Source organism: Oncorhynchus nerka, linkage group LG3 (assembly GCF_034236695.1).
Source record: "Oncorhynchus nerka isolate Pitt River linkage group LG3, Oner_Uvic_2.0, whole genome shotgun sequence".
NCBI classification, from domain to species: domain Eukaryota; kingdom Metazoa; phylum Chordata; class Actinopteri; order Salmoniformes; family Salmonidae; genus Oncorhynchus; species Oncorhynchus nerka.
The window spans coordinates 16,300,592-16,317,099 of NC_088398.1; the positions used below are offsets into that span (position 1 = coordinate 16,300,592).

General features: G+C 45.4%; 1 pseudogene; it reads left to right on the top strand.

Moving 5' to 3' along the window:
* The window catches only part of LOC115114073 (triple functional domain protein-like), a 139,962-nt pseudogene that overhangs the window by 49,208 nt on the left and 74,246 nt on the right, over positions 1 to 16,508 (top strand).

The following is a 16,508-nucleotide window of genomic DNA, read 5'->3' on the forward strand; positions in this document are numbered from 1 at the left end:
CTATGATCTATTTTTGTTCTTAGTAGTGGTTGTCACCATTCTGAACTCGTATTAGGCCTTCTCAAGAGTTCAACCTGTCATAGGGTTGTAATGACAAAGAGATGGCTGATTTTATCTCATGTCAGGGTTCCGCTGCTAGAACTGGGTCAACTATACAGAGTGATTTTTAACAGACTGGAACACTCTGACTGGTACATTCTGTGGCTCTGAACCTGTTTCAGTCCTAACCCAGGTTGTGTATTAGTAGTGATGAGAACATGACTGATTGACTGATATCATGTTATCAAGTGCACTTCAGTATGTACAGAACTGAACCTTGATGGTCTGATTTACTGTTCTGACTGACTGCATTTCCCTGTTTATTTCAGGGTTTCATCGAAATGAGGAGATGAAGGCCATAGACGTTCTGCCCATCCTTAAAGAAAAGGTTGCCTTCATATCAGGTGAGAAACACGATGTCTCTGATCCATGGTGTTTACATTCTATATGGTCTGTAGAATGTCATGGGAATACACACACACACACACACACACACACACACACACACACACACACACACACACACACACACACACACACACACACACACACACACACACACACACACACAAACGGCCTCACATGATTCACTGCAGCTCTGCATTTACTACAGAGCACTGGGAATAGGCAGCACATTATGGTGGGAACAACAGCCTACAACACAACACAGGGAAACATCAGGCATGCAAGGCTTCCTCTGCAGGGAGATGTAGCTTCAGCTAAGCTGTGAGTTGAGCTGTCTGTGTGAACCGTGCCATGACCCTGACCTGCTGTGACTTACTGCTGACATGACTTAGTCATGTCAAGACTCATAACTTCTATGGTCTATTTTTGTTCTTATTAGTGGTGGTTCTTATTAGTGGTGGCAAGCAGTCTTGCCTCCAACTAAAAGCTATAAAGTATTTTTTATTTTAATTGTATTTTTAATGTCACCTTTATTTAACCAGGTAGGCTATTTGAGAACAAGTTCTCATTTACAACTGCGACCTGGCCAAGATAAAGCAAAGCAGTGCGACACAAACAACAACACAGAGTTACATATGGGATAAACAAACGTACAGTCAATAACACAATAGAAAAAGTCTATATACAGTGTGTGCAAATGAGATAAGGGAGGTAAGGCAATAAATAGGCCATAGTGACGAAATAATTACAATTTAGCAATTAAACACTGTAGAGATAGATGTGCAGAAGATGAATGTGCAAGTAGAGATACTGGGGTGCAAAGGAGCAAAAACAATACATAAAAAAAAATACCAGTATGGGGATGAGGTAGTTGGATGGGTTATTTACAGATAGGCTATGTACAGGTGCAGTGATCTGTGTGCTGCTCTACCAGCTGGTGAGGGAGATATGAGTCTCCAGCTTCCGTGATTTTTGCAATATGTATGCTGTAAACAGCTATAAATATGATGAGTGATTTTACCTCAAAGTACTCCTATTATTGTAAAATAGTAATGCATTCTTCAGTTGCCGGTATTACGATAAGAGTCCATTATACTGTAAAAGGTGAGGACAACTAGCAGGATTTGTAAATCCCTGTTTAGTGGTTATCTGTTGTTGTGTGTTTCTCATGGTCCTGGTTCATGTGTTCCCCAGGTGGCCGAGATAAACGTGGGGGTCCTGTCCTTACCTTCCCAGCCAGGAGTAACCATGACAGAATACGAACAGAGGACCTCCGCAGACTCATAGCCTACCTCGCTGGTATCCCCAGGTACTGTTTCTTATACATAAATAACTGAACACACTGTTGAACCCAGCCCGGCCTCCTTTCCCTGCACTACACACACACACGCACGCACGCACGCACGCACACGCACCATATTAACTCTGAAAGTTGGATAATGAAAACCAGCTTGTTGACTCTCCTCTGTGTCACATTCTATTGGAGTCCAGCGTGAACGAGGAAACCCTCCCCAGACTACCACCTGTGTATCGCTGTGTGTTTTCAAATTCAACTACTCCCCAACTGATTTCCCTCTCTGCTTTATTTGAAATAGACTCTTCCCTTTAAGCAGCCACCTCTCTGTGCAGCTTTAGAGGGAATATTATACTCCAGCCCTCAGCCTGGTGCAGTACCGTTACCATTGACTGTTGACATAGTTTACTCAGTATACAGTATGTGTGTGTTTCTGTATGCGCTTGCATGTGTCTGTCTGTCTGTCTGTATGCGTGTGTGTGTGTGCGTGCGTGCGTGCGTGTTTGTAGTGTAGTGCAGTGCAGTCCAGGGCTGTATGTAGGTTAGACTCCCCCTGGGCCTCTCTCTGTAGGGGCTGATGACGCCAGGCAGGCAGAGCAGAGCAGAGGAGAGCACAGCGGAGTGGGTCACTTACTAATAACTAACTGCAGATAGATATTCTCAGGCCATCTCCTTTTCGCTCTCTCTCTCTGTGCTGTTTAGCTGCAGGCAAGCTTCTCCTCTTCTCTGTCTGTTTTCAGTGTTATTGGATACTAGCCTAGAGGCTGACTAGTGGTTAGGAAAACAGTGTAGGGGATCTGGTGCGGGCTGCATCCGGAGAGAAGGGGCGTCGGTCTGGACTAGGACGTGGGAGGCGTGGGCGGTTGGCTTGCAGAGTTGCTAGTGGAACGTTACCTCGGCAAGACTGTCTGTGCTGTCCACTCAGCGGGAGGGCAGTTTTACGCTCTCTTTTATACACAGAAACAAACTCTCGCTCTCACTTTGTATTTGTCTCTCTCTCTGGTTCACTCGTTCTCTCCCACTGTTTTCTTATGGTTTCTCTCTGGGAGACGGCTGGGCTGGTCTTTTCAGAGAGTGAAGTCATAGTGATTTAGTTCAGAGCACAAGGCCTCCTGCGCTGTGAGACACTCAGGTTAAGCCTTAAACACTGGGGATCCTTTTATGGTGCTTTTGCAGCGGGACACTTTTGGTAAGCGAGTCATTGAACATCTCAACGGTTACATTTTATTACATTTTTTCTGAGGCACCTGGTGAAATACATTTTCACCACCCATTTCATTTTCATTTGAATATTTGCAATATTTTTTTTGTCATGGAAGTAAAATAAAATATTTGAGTGGTGATTTGTGAATTTCATGGCTACTTGTGGTTGTTGTCTTGGTTTGTCTCAGTGAGGAGGTGAGCAGACATGGCTTCACGGTCATCGTTGACATGCGAGGCTCTAAGTGGGACAGCATCAAACCTCTGCTGAAGATCCTGCAGGAATCCTTCCCTTCCTGCATCCACGTCGCCCTCATCATCAAACCAGACAACTTCTGGCAGAAACAGAGGACCAATTTTGGGAGCTCCAAGTTTGAATTTGAGGTAGGTCCACCCGGCATAGTCTCTTGTGATGGACATTCATACAGAATAATTTGAGCAAGCAAGCTACCTAGCGCGAGATTGCCTTATGGGTTCTGAGAATGGTACTATAGCAATATGACTCAACCGCTTTGAATCGATCCTCAGATGTGGATCTTTTCCCAAAAGTGTCTGAGGAGATTGTATGTCTTAATCATCTTTAGGCTATACTGAGAATATGTTTGTAGTCTCTGGAGTTGTAAGGCATGAGAAAATTAGTTTGCAATGTGAATGTTTTTCTTCAAATGAATTGATTGCCTTCAAATTGAATTAAAGTTGTGTATAAGTGTTCCAAGATGTCGTTATGAGCCCTAGGAAGTGTTGTGTGGAATTGGAAAGGGACATTAAAGCTGTGACAGAGAGAGTCCCGTGTGGGTAGGAAGCTGGAGCTGTTCAATTGAGTTCTGACCTATTTAGAGTGGAACATGGATATATGGGCCTCAGAGAGAGCAGAGTCTCAGTAAAGAGGGCAGTCTGATGAGGGACATCCAGATTGGCGTTAATCTGAGCCCACTGCTAAAGAATACACAACATACACATGAATGGGCTTTAAAGAGCTGTGGATAGTGCATGTGTTGACGTTATCTCATAGGGATTTGATGTGTTATGACTGGTAACGTGGCTGCAGCTACAATTCCTGGAATGTTTTTGCCCACCTTTTCAAGTGAACATTGGACGTAATAGATCTGTTGTTGACCACTCCTCATAATCCACGTTTAATTATGTTGGTTCTGAAATTTTGACTCACAGTGATATTCAGTTGGTTTAGTAACGTGATAGTCATTAATAATAATATCTGCATCTCGGGCGTCTCATGCATCAGGGTATACTTTCAGTGCGTCGCTCCCGTAGAATAAGAATGAGGTGTCATCAGTGTCATAAAATGACTTTCTGCTTCTCGGATCTCCTTCCATACCTTCCTCACAGACTGCTGTTTATATTAGTGTCTGAACCCCCCCTCTTCCTCACAGACTGCTGTTTAAATTAGTGTCTGAACCCTCCCTCTTCCTCACAGACTGCTGTTTAAATTAGTGTCTGAACCCTCCCAATTCCTCACAGACTGCTGTTTATATTAGTGTCTGAACCCCCCCTCTTCCTCACAGACTACTGTTTATATTAGTGTCTGAACCCCCCCTCTTCCTCACAGACTGCTGTTTATATTAGTGTCTGAACCCCCCCTCTTCCTCACAGACTGCTGTTTAAATTAGTGTCTGAACCCCCTCTTCCTCACAGACTGCTGTTTAAATTAGTGTCTGAACCCTCCCTCTTCCTCACAGACTGCTGTTTATATTAGTGTCTGAACCCTCCCTCTTCCTCACAGACTGCTGTTTATATTAGTGTCTGAACCCTCCCTCTTCCTCACAGACTGCTGTTTATATTAGTGTCTGAACCCTCCCTCTTCCTCACAGACTGCTGTTTATATTAGTGTCTGAACCCTCCCTCTTCCTCACAGACTGCTGTTTATATTAGTGTCTGAACCCTCCCTCTTCCTCACAGACTGCTGTTTATATTAGTGTCTGAACCCTCCCTCTTCCTCACAGACTGCTGTTTATATTAGTGTCTGAACCCCCCCTCTTCCTCACAGACTGCTGTTTAAATTAGTGTCTGAATCATCCCCCCCTCTTCCTCACAGACTGCTGTTTATATTAGTGTCTGAACCCTCCCTCTTCCTCACAGACTGCTGTTTATATTAGTGTCTGAACCCTCCCTCTTCCTCACAGACTGCTGTTTATATTAGTGTCTGAACCCTCCCTCTTCCTCACAGACTGCTGTTTATATTAGTGTCTGAACCCTCCCTCTTCCTCACAGACTGCTGTTTATATTAGTGTCTGAACCCTCCCTCTTCCTCACAGACTGCTGTTTATATTAGTGTCTGAATCCTCCCCCCCTCTTCCTCACAGACTGCTGTTTATATTAGTGTCTGAACCCTCCCTCTTCCTCACAGACTGCTGTTTATATTAGTGTCTGAACCCTCCTCTTCCTCACAGACTGCTGTTTATATTAGTGTCTGAACCCTCCCTCTTCCTCACAGACTGCTGTTTATATTAGTGTCTGAACCTCCCCCTCTTTCCTCACAGACTGCTGTTTATATTAGTGTCTGAACCCTCCCCCTTTCCTCACAGACTGCTGTTTATATTAGTGTCTGAACCTCCCCCCTTTTCCTCACAGACTGCTGTTTATATTATTGTCTGAACCTTCCTCCCTCTTCCTCACAGACTGCTGTTTATATTAGTGTCTGAATCCCTCCCCCTCTTCCTCACAGACTGCTGTTTATATTAGTGTCTGAATCCTCCCCCCCTCTTCCTCACAGACTGCTGTTTATATTAGTGTCTGAACCCTCCCTCTTCCTCACAGACTGCTGTTTATATTAGTGTCTGAATCCTCCCCCTCTTCCTCACAGACTGCTGTTTATATTAGTGTCTGAATCCCCCCCTCTTCCTCACAGACTGCTGTTTATATTAGTGTCTGAATCCTCCCCCCTCTTCCTCACAGACTGCTGTTTATATTAGTGTCTGAATCCTTCCTCCCTCTTCCTCACAGACTGCTGTTTATATTATTGTCTGAATCCTTCCTCCCTCTTCCTCACAGACTGCTGTTTATATTATTGTCTGAACCCTCCTCCCTCTTCCTCACAGACTGCTGTTTATATTAGTGTCTGAACCTTCCTCCCTCTTCCTCACAGACTGCTGTTTATATTAGTGTCTGAACCTCCCCCTCTTCTTCACAGACTGCTGTTTATATTAGTGTCTGAACCCTCCCTCTTCCTCACAGACTGCTGTTTATATTATTGTCTGAATCCTCCCCCTCTTCCTCACAGACTGCTGTTTATATTAGTGTCTAAATCCTTCCTCCCTCTTCCTCACAGACTGCTGTTTATATTAGTGTCTGAATCCTCCCCCCCTCTTCCTCACAGACTGCTGTTTATATTATTGTCTGAATCCTTCCCCCTCTTCCTCACAGACTGCTGTTTATATTAGTGTCTGAACCCTCCCTCTTCCTCACAGACTGCTGTTTATATTATTGTCTGAATCCTTCCTCCCTCTTCCTCACAGACTGCTGTTTATATTAGTGTCTGAATCCTCCCCACCTTTTCCTCACAGACTGCTGTTTATATTAGTGTCTGAATCCTCCCCCCCTTTTCCTCACAGACTGCTGTTTATATTAGTGTCTGAATCCTCCCCCCCTTTTCCTCACAGACTGCTGTTTATATTATTGTCTGAATCCTTCCTCCCTCTTCCTCACAGACTGCTGTTTATATTAGTGTCTAAATCCTCCCCCCCTTTTCCTCACAGACTGCTGTTTATATTATTGTCTGAATCCTTCCTCCCTCTTCCTCACAGACTGCTGTTTATATTAGTGTCTGAACCCTCCCTCTTCCTCACAGACTGCTGTTTATATTATTGTCTGAATCCTTCCTCCCTCTTCCTCACAGACTGCTGTTTATATTAGTGTCTGAATCCTTCCCCCTTTTCCTCACAGACTGCTGTTTATATTAGTGTCTAAATCCTCCCCCCCCTTTTCCTCACAGACTGCTGTTTATATTATCGTCTGAATCCTTCCTCCCTCTTCCTCACAGACTGCTGTTTATATTATTGTCTGAATCCTTCCTCCCTCTTCCTCACAGACTGCTGTTTATATTAGTGTCTGAATCCTCCCCCCCTTTTCTTCACAGACTGCTGTTTATATTAGTGTCTGAATCCTCCCTCTTCCTCACAGACTGCTGTTTATATTATTGTCTGAATCCTTCCTCCCTCTTCCTCACAGACTGCTGTTTATATTAGTGTCTAAATCCTTCCTCCCTCTTCCTCACAGACTGCTGTTTATATTAGTGTCTGAATCCTCCCTCTTCCTCACAGACTGCTGTTTATATTATTGTCTGAATCCTTCCTCCCTCTTCCTCACAGACTGCTGTTTATATTAGTGTCTGAACCCTCCCTCTTCCTCACAGACTGCTGTTTATATTATTGTCTGAATCCTTCCTCCCTCTTCCTCACAGACTGCTGTTTATATTAGTGTCTGAATCCTCCCCACCTTTTCCTCACAGACTGCTGTTTATATTAGTGTCTGAATCCTCCCCCCCTTTTCCTCACAGACTGCTGTTTATATTAGTGTCTGAATCCTCCCCCTTTTCCTCACAGACTGCTGTTTATATTAGTGTCTAAATCCTCCCCCTTTTCCTCACAGACTGCTGTTTATATTATTGTCTGAATCCTCCTCCCTCTTCCTCACAGACTGCTGTTTATATTAGTGTCTAAATCCTCCCCCCCTTTTCCTCACAGACTGCTGTTTATATTATTGTCTGAATCCTTCCTCCCTCTTCCTCACAGACTGCTGTTTATATTAGTGTCTAAATCCTCCCCCCCTTTTCCTCACAGACTGCTGTTTATATTATTGTCTGAATCCTTCCTCCCTCTTCCTCACAGACTGCTGTTTATATTAGTGTCTGAACCCTCCCTCTTCCTCACAGACTGCTGTTTATATTATTGTCTGAATCCTTCCTCCCTCTTCCTCACAGACTGCTGTTTATATTAGTGTCTGAATCCCCCCTTTTCCTCACAGACTGCTGTTTATATTAGTGTCTAAATCCTCCCCCTTTTCCTCACAGACTGCTGTTTATATTAGTGTCTGAATCCTCCCTCTTCTTCACAGACTGCTGTTTATATTAGTGTCTGAATCCTCCCTCTTCCTCACAGACTGCTGTTTATATTATTGTCTGAATCCTTCCTCCCTCTTCCTCACAGACTGCTGTTTATATTAGTGTCTAAATCCTCCCCCTCTTTTCCTCACAGACTGCTGTTTATATTATTGTCTGAATCCTTCCTCCCTCTTCCTCACAGACTGCTGTTTATATTAGTGTCTGAATCCTCCCCACTTTTCCTCACAGACTGCTGTTTATATTAGTGTCTAAATCCTCCCCCTTTTCCTCACAGACTGCTGTTTATATTAGTGTCTGAATCCTCCCCCCTTTCCTCACAGACTGCTGTTTATATTAGTGTCTAAATCCTCCCCCTTTTCCTCACAGACTGCTGTTTATATTATTGTCTGAATCCTTCCTCCCTCTTCCTCACAGACTGCTGTTTATATTAGTGTCTGAACCCTCCCTCTTCCTCACAGACTGCTGTTTATATTATTGTCTGAATCCTTCCTCCCTCTTCCTCACAGACTGCTGTTTATATTAGTGTCTGAATCCTCCCCCCTTTTCCTCACAGACTGCTGTTTATATTATTGTCTGAATCCTTCCTCCCTCTTCCTCACAGACTGCTGTTTATATTAGTGTCTAAATCCTCCCCCCCTTTTCCTCACAGACTGCTGTTTATATTAGTGTCTGAATCCTCCCCCCCTTTTCCTCACAGACTGCTGTTTATATTAGTGTCTAAATCCTCCCCCCCTTTTCCTCACAGACTGCTGTTTATATTAGTGTCTAAATCCTCCCCCTCTTTTCCTCACAGACTGCTGTTTATATTATTGTCTGAATCCTTCCTCCCTCTTCCTCACAGACTGCTGTTTATATTAGTGTCTGAATCCTCCCCACCTTTTCCTCACAGACTGCTGTTTATATTAGTGTCTAAATCCTCCCCCCCTTTTCCTCACAGACTGCTGTTTATATTAGTGTCTGAATCCTCCCCCCTTTTCCTCACAGACTGCTGTTTATATTAGTGTCTAAATCCTCCCCCCCTTTTCCTCACAGACTGCTGTTTATATTATTGTCTGAATCCTTCCTCCCTCTTCCTCACAGACTGCTGTTTATATTAGTGTCTGAACCCTCCCTCTTCCTCACAGACTGCTGTTTATATTATTGTCTGAATCCTTCCTCCCTCTTCCTCACAGACTGCTGTTTATATTAGTGTCTGAATCCTCCCCCCTTTTCCTCACAGACTGCTGTTTATATTAGTGTCTAAATCCTCCCCCCCTTTTCCTCACAGACTGCTGTTTATATTATTGTCTGAATCCTTCCTCCCTCTTCCTCACAGACTGCTGTTTATATTATTGTCTGAATCCTTCCTCCCTCTTCCTCACAGACTGCTGTTTATATTAGTGTCTGAATCCCCCCCCCCCCCTTTTCCTCACAGACTGCTGTTTATATTAGTGTCTAAATCCTCCCCCCCCTTTTCCTCACAGACTGCTGTTTATATTATCGTCTGAATCCTTCCTCCCTCTTCCTCACAGACTGCTGTTTATATTATTGTCTGAATCCTTCCTCCCTCTTCCTCACAGACTGCTGTTTATATTATTGTCTGAATCCTTCCTCCCTCTTCCTCACAGACTGCTGTTTATATTAGTGTCTGAATCCTTCCTCCCTCTTCCTCACAGACTGCTGTTTATATTAGTGTCTGAATCCTCCCCCCCTTTTCTTCACAGACTGCTGTTTATATTAGTGTCTGAATCCTCCCCCCCTTTTCCTCACAGACTGCTGTTTATATTAGTGTCTGAATCCTCCCTCTTCCTCCAGACGGTCATGGTGTCTCTCGAGGGCCTGACCAAGGTGGTGGACCCCTCCCAGCTGACGTCAGACTTCGAGGGCAGCCTGGAGTACGACCACGACGAGTGGATCGATGTGCGCGTGGCCTTCGAGGACTTCGCCGGCGATGCCGCCCGGGCTTTGGCACGGCTGGAGGAGCTGCAGGAGACCCTGGCGCAGCGCGACCTTCCGCGCGACCTGGAGGGGGCACGGCGCCTTATGGAGGAACACGCCTCGCTCAAGAAGAGGGCCACCAAAGCCTCGGTGGAGGAGTTGGACACCCAGGGACGCAGGCTGCTCCAGAGGCTTCAGCAGGGTAGTGTCACCCCTGGAGGCTACACTAACCGCGGCGGCGGGGGAACGGATGCTAACGATGGGCTCACAGGCCACCCAGATGCCCACAACTTGGTGCCCAAAGTGAGTGCTCTGCTCGACAAGTTGCATGGCACACGCCAGCACCTGCAGCAGCTGTGGCACATGCGCAAGCTGAAACTGGACCAGTGCTTCCAGCTGCGGCTGTTTGAGCAGGATGCAGAGAAGGTATGTTATGTACTAACTACACACTACTTTCACTTTTGTGTTCATAGAACAAGGCTTGTTTCTATTCAAAGGAATCCCATTTTAGTCCATATCTCTCATCCTAGCATTCATAACTAGAAAGAAAGCATCCCAAGCTCACCAGTGAAGTCTGGATTTGCATTGAGAATATTACTTCATAGCAAACAGAATGGGATAAGTATCTGCAGGAGTAATGATGCTTGTTTGCAGTATACTGTAATGGCCCATAGCCTGTCAGTGTGCATAGACCCAGCTACAGTTATATGGATGTCATGTAGCTATCAGCCAGATGGTGATGTGACGCCTCCCTGCTGTGGAAACAGACATGTTTGTCAGTTAGTCAGAGCAAAGCTTTAATTACATCTCCCCACCACCACCTCCTCTTCCTCCTCCTCTTCCTACACCACCACCTCATCCTCTTTCTCCTCCTCTTCCTCCCCAGGCATGTCATTATTGTCCCCGGTTATTGAAGCATGTCTCAGAGGTCAAGTTGAAATGGTAGCTGTCACGCTGAGGTTACTTGTCATGCTGGCTAAAGGTCCCTCCAGGGTGATACCAACCTCGACCAGCTGTCTGGCGTTCCCAGTGGCAACATCACGAGTCTAGGCAGTATGACAACATGACACTAGGGTCAGGCTGACACACAGTTCAATACAGTGGAGTGGAGTCATTCCATCTGCCTTCCTGAGAGTCCAAACATCCATGTCATCAGCCTTTAGCCCCCCTCCCTCTCTCTCTCTGTCTCTCTCTCACCCCTCCAGAGCTGTAAGATACAGTACCTGCTTATAGAGATCTTCTTCTGTGTGCTTGTGCCTGCCTGTGTGCGTGTTTGTGTGCCCATGGCTGTGTGTGTGTCGCGCCGCCCACAGATGTTTGACTGGATCATGCACAACAAGGGCCTGTTCCTGACCAGCTACACAGAGATAGGAGGGAACCACCAGCATGCCGGGGAGCTGCAGACTCAGCACAACCACTTTGCCATGAACTGTATGGTAAGAATACACTCTTCTACATTATTGATTGAATCAGTGGTGTAACCCAATGACCATAAACTACTGTGCCCCTCAGCTTTGTGTTAAAATACGTTGAAGCTTATTGATAGTCATCTATAGTGTATTTATAGTCAACTATAAATCTATAGCTTAATTATAGTCACCCCCCCCCCCCCCTCTTAAAAGGGCCACATAATGATGGGTTAAACTTAACAGTCCTCCCAGTACCTACCACATGCAGTGTGAGGTTGAGACAAGCCGTCCATCTCCTGCCTGGGTGTGTTTGTGTCTGTCTGTCTGTCTGTCTGTCTGTCTGTCTGTCTGTCTGTCTGTCTGTCTGTCTGTCTGTCTGTCTGTCTGTCTGTCTGTCTGTCTGTCTGTCTGTCTGTCTGTCTGTCTGTCTGTCTGTCTGTCTGTCTGTCTGTCTGTCTGTCTGTCTGTCTGTCTGTCTGTCTCTCTGTCTGTCTGTCTGTCTGTCTGTGTGCTAACTGTCCTGACCCTCCCCGGCTGCCTGCAGGGTTAAAGGCCCTAGCTGTGTTCTGTAGGGGAAGATGATAAATCACTTGGTCTCTCTGCCCTCTCTCATCATTTTTGACTAAAACATAAATCATTTTTGACTAAAACATAAAAATGTCAAACCTTGCTAACATTTGTATATGATCACATCTCTCTATTATGCGTGGAAACTCTTGGGAACAGATTTCCTAAATTACAGTCACTTGGAACAAATTGTTTTTACAGTTTTTTATGTTTAGCAATGAATTCAGCCCTCAAGGTGCCAGTTGGGGAACCTATCTCTAGATTGTATGGTGGTCTAATACTGTAAAGTACACTTACACTAAGTACACTTACACTAAGTACACTTACACTGTATGACATTGTTTCCTTGGACATATTCCTCTATACCAGGGGTTCCCGACCTTTTTCACTCACGCGCTCACCACATCTATTTCTATGCTGGAGTGAATTTTGCAGTTTTAAAGCAAATTGTCTTGCAATTCTATACATTTTGCCATGTCTAATGTGTATTCATGTGATATTTGAGTGACAAAAAAATTACAACAATATCTATGGGTTGAAGAAAACGAAATTCTAAAAACGTTGTCATGGGCTAGTTGATCTGGACATTTCTGACATTTCTGCAATGACTGACAAGAGGAGCTGATGATGCACTACCCAATTTCCAAATGGCACCTTTTGCATTCTACTATTACAACTTTCAAGTGTAATTTTAAATCCGGACTGAGTTCGTATTTGTATTTTGTATTTATTTTTTCTGCTGACTCCTCGCCCAACAGTTTGGGAACCACTTCTCTATACAATTAAATGTTATCCTCTTATCATTTAATATGATCTTGCTTCTAGAGGTTTTTCGAGTTATTTTATGCTGAGCCAGCCTAGCTTGTTTTGAGAAGCGGACAGACAGACAGGCCCCATTGAGGCAGGGGGATCACCAGACCTAGACCCAGCCCTGGTCACAGTCACACAGGCATTATTGTGCATGACTTAGCCATCAGTGTGCAGTGTCAACAATAGGCAGGGGGACTCTGGAACAGAGGGACTGACCGCTCCTTTTCCCCAGGATGCCATGCTTCCTGTTGACTAGAAAGACTATGTGACTGCCTGGATCATATTTGGGAGGTAGAGCTAGTTGCTGATGAGGATACTGTGAGGGTAAAATATGTGTGTGTGTTTGAAAGGGAAGATTATCACAATGGCTGGGGCTGGGGCTGATGATGATCATCTATGATTATGTCATTTGTAATATGCAAATGAAAGGTATGGAGATGTGATGGTAATCTGCCCTCTATGGTGTTGTTGTAATATTACACTCAATGGTTCCACTTTGGGGAGGAACGTGCCCTTGACTATTGACAGAAATTCAAAACCAGTTCAATAGAAAAGCAGATGGCCATCCGATAGCGGCACAATGGAAAGCCTGTTTGAAACACATAATGGAAATGGTAATGCTAGAATGGACATGTGATGTCATTGTGGCCTAGTCTCCTAGTGTCTCCTCTCTGTGTGAATATTAGAACAAGGTAAATATGAAATAAAAATAGACTTTCTGTCATGTTCCTTATTTTGGAGAACGCTAGCCAGTAACCCCAGGTGCTTCCTGTTCAAGACATTCTCCCCTCTCACCCTCTCAGAGTCTATGAGCCTAGGTGTCCCCCCCAAATGACACCCTATTCCCTACATAGTGCACCACTTTTGACTAGAGCCATATGGACCCAGGTCAAAAGTAGTGCACTAAATAGGGAATAGGGTGCCATTTGGGACTCAGACTTGGGTTATTGGCATATGCCAAGTCCTCCATTACTGTGTCAGTCTCATTGATTAGTTCTTCCTGTTCCATCCTGATCCTATCTCCTATCTGTAATGTTGTCTGTTCGTTTACAACTGGGAAAAAATGGAAACACTATCATTATCATGTTCACGTGTCGGACCAGTCCCTTTGGCATAGACAAATAACTCTTGATTGCATTTGTTTTGAATTCCCCAAGTCTGGGATGTGGAGATGGAAAGCGGCCACACTTCATATCTTTGCCATGCAAAAATGGGCTTTGTGACAGCAGTATAAGTGCCAGTATTTTCCTCTGTGGACTGGACCCTCCCTGCTCTAAGTGCTCAGTATGTGTGATGCTTGAGTTCTGTGGTATGCTGCTATGTGGGTAAACCTTGGTGGTGTATGTAATGTGATCAGTCAATGGATACTATGCAGAGGCCTGGCCCAGTGTTTACTTTCCCTTTAACCCGGGTCCTCCAGGAGTTTTACATTAGGCCTGCCCTCTGTCTAGCTCCCCTGGCTAAGATACCATGCTGTCTGTCGTTTTACATTAGGCCTGCCCTCTGTCTAGCTCCCCCTGGCTAAGATACCATGCTGTCTGTCGTTTTACATTAGGCCTGCCCTCTGTCTAGCTCCCCTGGCTAAGATACCATGCTGTCTGTCGTTTTACATTAGGCCTGCCCTCTGTCTAGCTCCCCCTGGCTAAGATGCCATGCTGTCTGTCATTTTACATTAGGCCTGCCCTCTGTCTAGCTCCCCCTGGCTAAGATACCATGCTGTCTGTCGTTTTACATTAGGCCTGCCCTCTGTCTAGCTCCCCATGGCTAAGATACCATGCTGTCTGTCGTTTTACATTAGGCCTGCCCTCTGTCTAGCTCCCCTGGCTAAGATACCATGCTGTCTGTCATTTTACATTAGGCCTGCCCTCTGTCTAGCTCCCCATGGCTAAGATACCATGCTGTCTGTCGTTTTACATTAGGCCTGCCCTCTGTCTAGCTCCCCTGGCTAAGATACCATGCTGTCTGTCGTTTACATTAGGCCTGCCCTCTGTCTAGCTCCCCCTGGCTAAGATGCCATGCTGTCTGTCATTTTACATTAGGCCTGCCCTCTGTCTAGCTCCCCCTGGCTGAGATACCATGCTGTCTGTCATTTTACATTAGGCCTGCCCTCTGTCTAGCTCCCCCTGGCTAAGATACCATGCTGTCTGTCGTTTTACATTAGGCCTGCCCTCTGTCTAGCTCCCCCTGGCTAAGATACCATGCTGTCTGTCGTTTTACATTAGGCCTGCCCTCTGTCTAGCTCCCCCTGGCTAAGATACCATGCTGTCTGTCGTTTTACATTAGGCCTGCCCTCTGTCTAGCTCCCCCTGGCTAAGATACCATGCTGCCTGCCCTCTGTCTAGCTCCCCTGGCTAAGATACCATGCTGTCTGTCGTTTTACATTAGGCCTGCCCTCTGTCTAGCTCCCCCTGGCTAAGATACCATGCTGTCTGTCGTTTTACATTAGGCCTGCCCTCTGTTTAGCTCCCCTGGCTAAGATACCATACTGTCTGTCGTTTTACATTAGGCCTGCCCTCTGTCTAGCTCCCCCTGGCTAAGATACCATGCTGCCTGCCCTCTGTCTAGCTCCCCTGGCTAAGATACCATGCTGTCTGTCGTTTTACATTAGGCCTGCCCTCTGTCTAGCTCCCCATGGCTAAGATACCATGCTGTCTGTCATTTTACATTAGGCCTGCCCTCTGTCTAGCTCTCCTGGCTAAGATACCATGCTGTCTGTCGTTTTACATTAGGCCTGCCCTCTGTCTAGCTCCCCTGGCTAAGATACCATGCTGCCTGTCGTTTTACATTAGGCCTGCCCTCTGTCTAGCTCCCCCTGGCTAAGATACCATGCTGCCTGTCATTTACATCCAGGAACGAAGCCATGTAGTGGAGAGAGACTGTTATTTAGCCTTACATTTGAATGCTTCACAGATGTCGTCGGAGTCGGAGGCGTTTGTCGTTTTTCAGGAGGGCAGATGTCTTTATCTAGCCCAGCCCTGTGTGTGTCCGTTCTGTCTGTCCGTATGTCTGTCTGTTTGTCCGCGTGTGGTGTTCTCAACTCTCATCAGTTTAAAAAGTGTTTGCAGACAGACAGAGATGTTGAACATTGGTCCATTGATGTTCCCCTGCTATGGATTAGTATAATGAGGATTCACCCACCTCTTTTTCAGAGCACACTGCGGTTTTGCGTGATTCATTACAGCCACTCATTTAGATAAAAGGGGTAATTGAATGCTAACAGTCCTGCATGTAAAATTGAATAATTAATTTGTGTTTGCTGATCTATGTCTTATCTTGTCACAACTGCTTTTAAAGGGACATGGTGTTGTTTTGGTGTTGTTTTGGTTTTAGTGTGCGAGTAGTAGAATGACACTGACAGTGTCAGAGAGGGTATCGATCCCTAACCGACAGATGCTAATTACCCAGCATGCCGTAGATCTCTACAGCAGGCAGCGAGAGCTCATCAACTGTGTGTGTGTGTCTACAGCTGGCAGCGAGAGCTCGTCTCCCATAAACACCTCATTAAACCATTGGGATAACGTTGTAGCTCTGACCACATGAAAGAGGAAGCCTACTAAAAAGGGAAGCTTGGCCATTGTTGAGCTGTACTAGAGCCAATAGGACTCGTAAGTAATGACCACTGTTTTAGTTCAGCACAGCCTGTGTGTGACTGTACCATACACTTGATCCCACTAGTCACTTTTCTTTGGACTGGAAGTTGTACTACCACAATCAAACCCATCCAAAGTGTTATGTTTTGAGCAGCAGGCAGGCAGTGAGCGGAGTGGCCTTAAGCCCTGTGATATGGGTG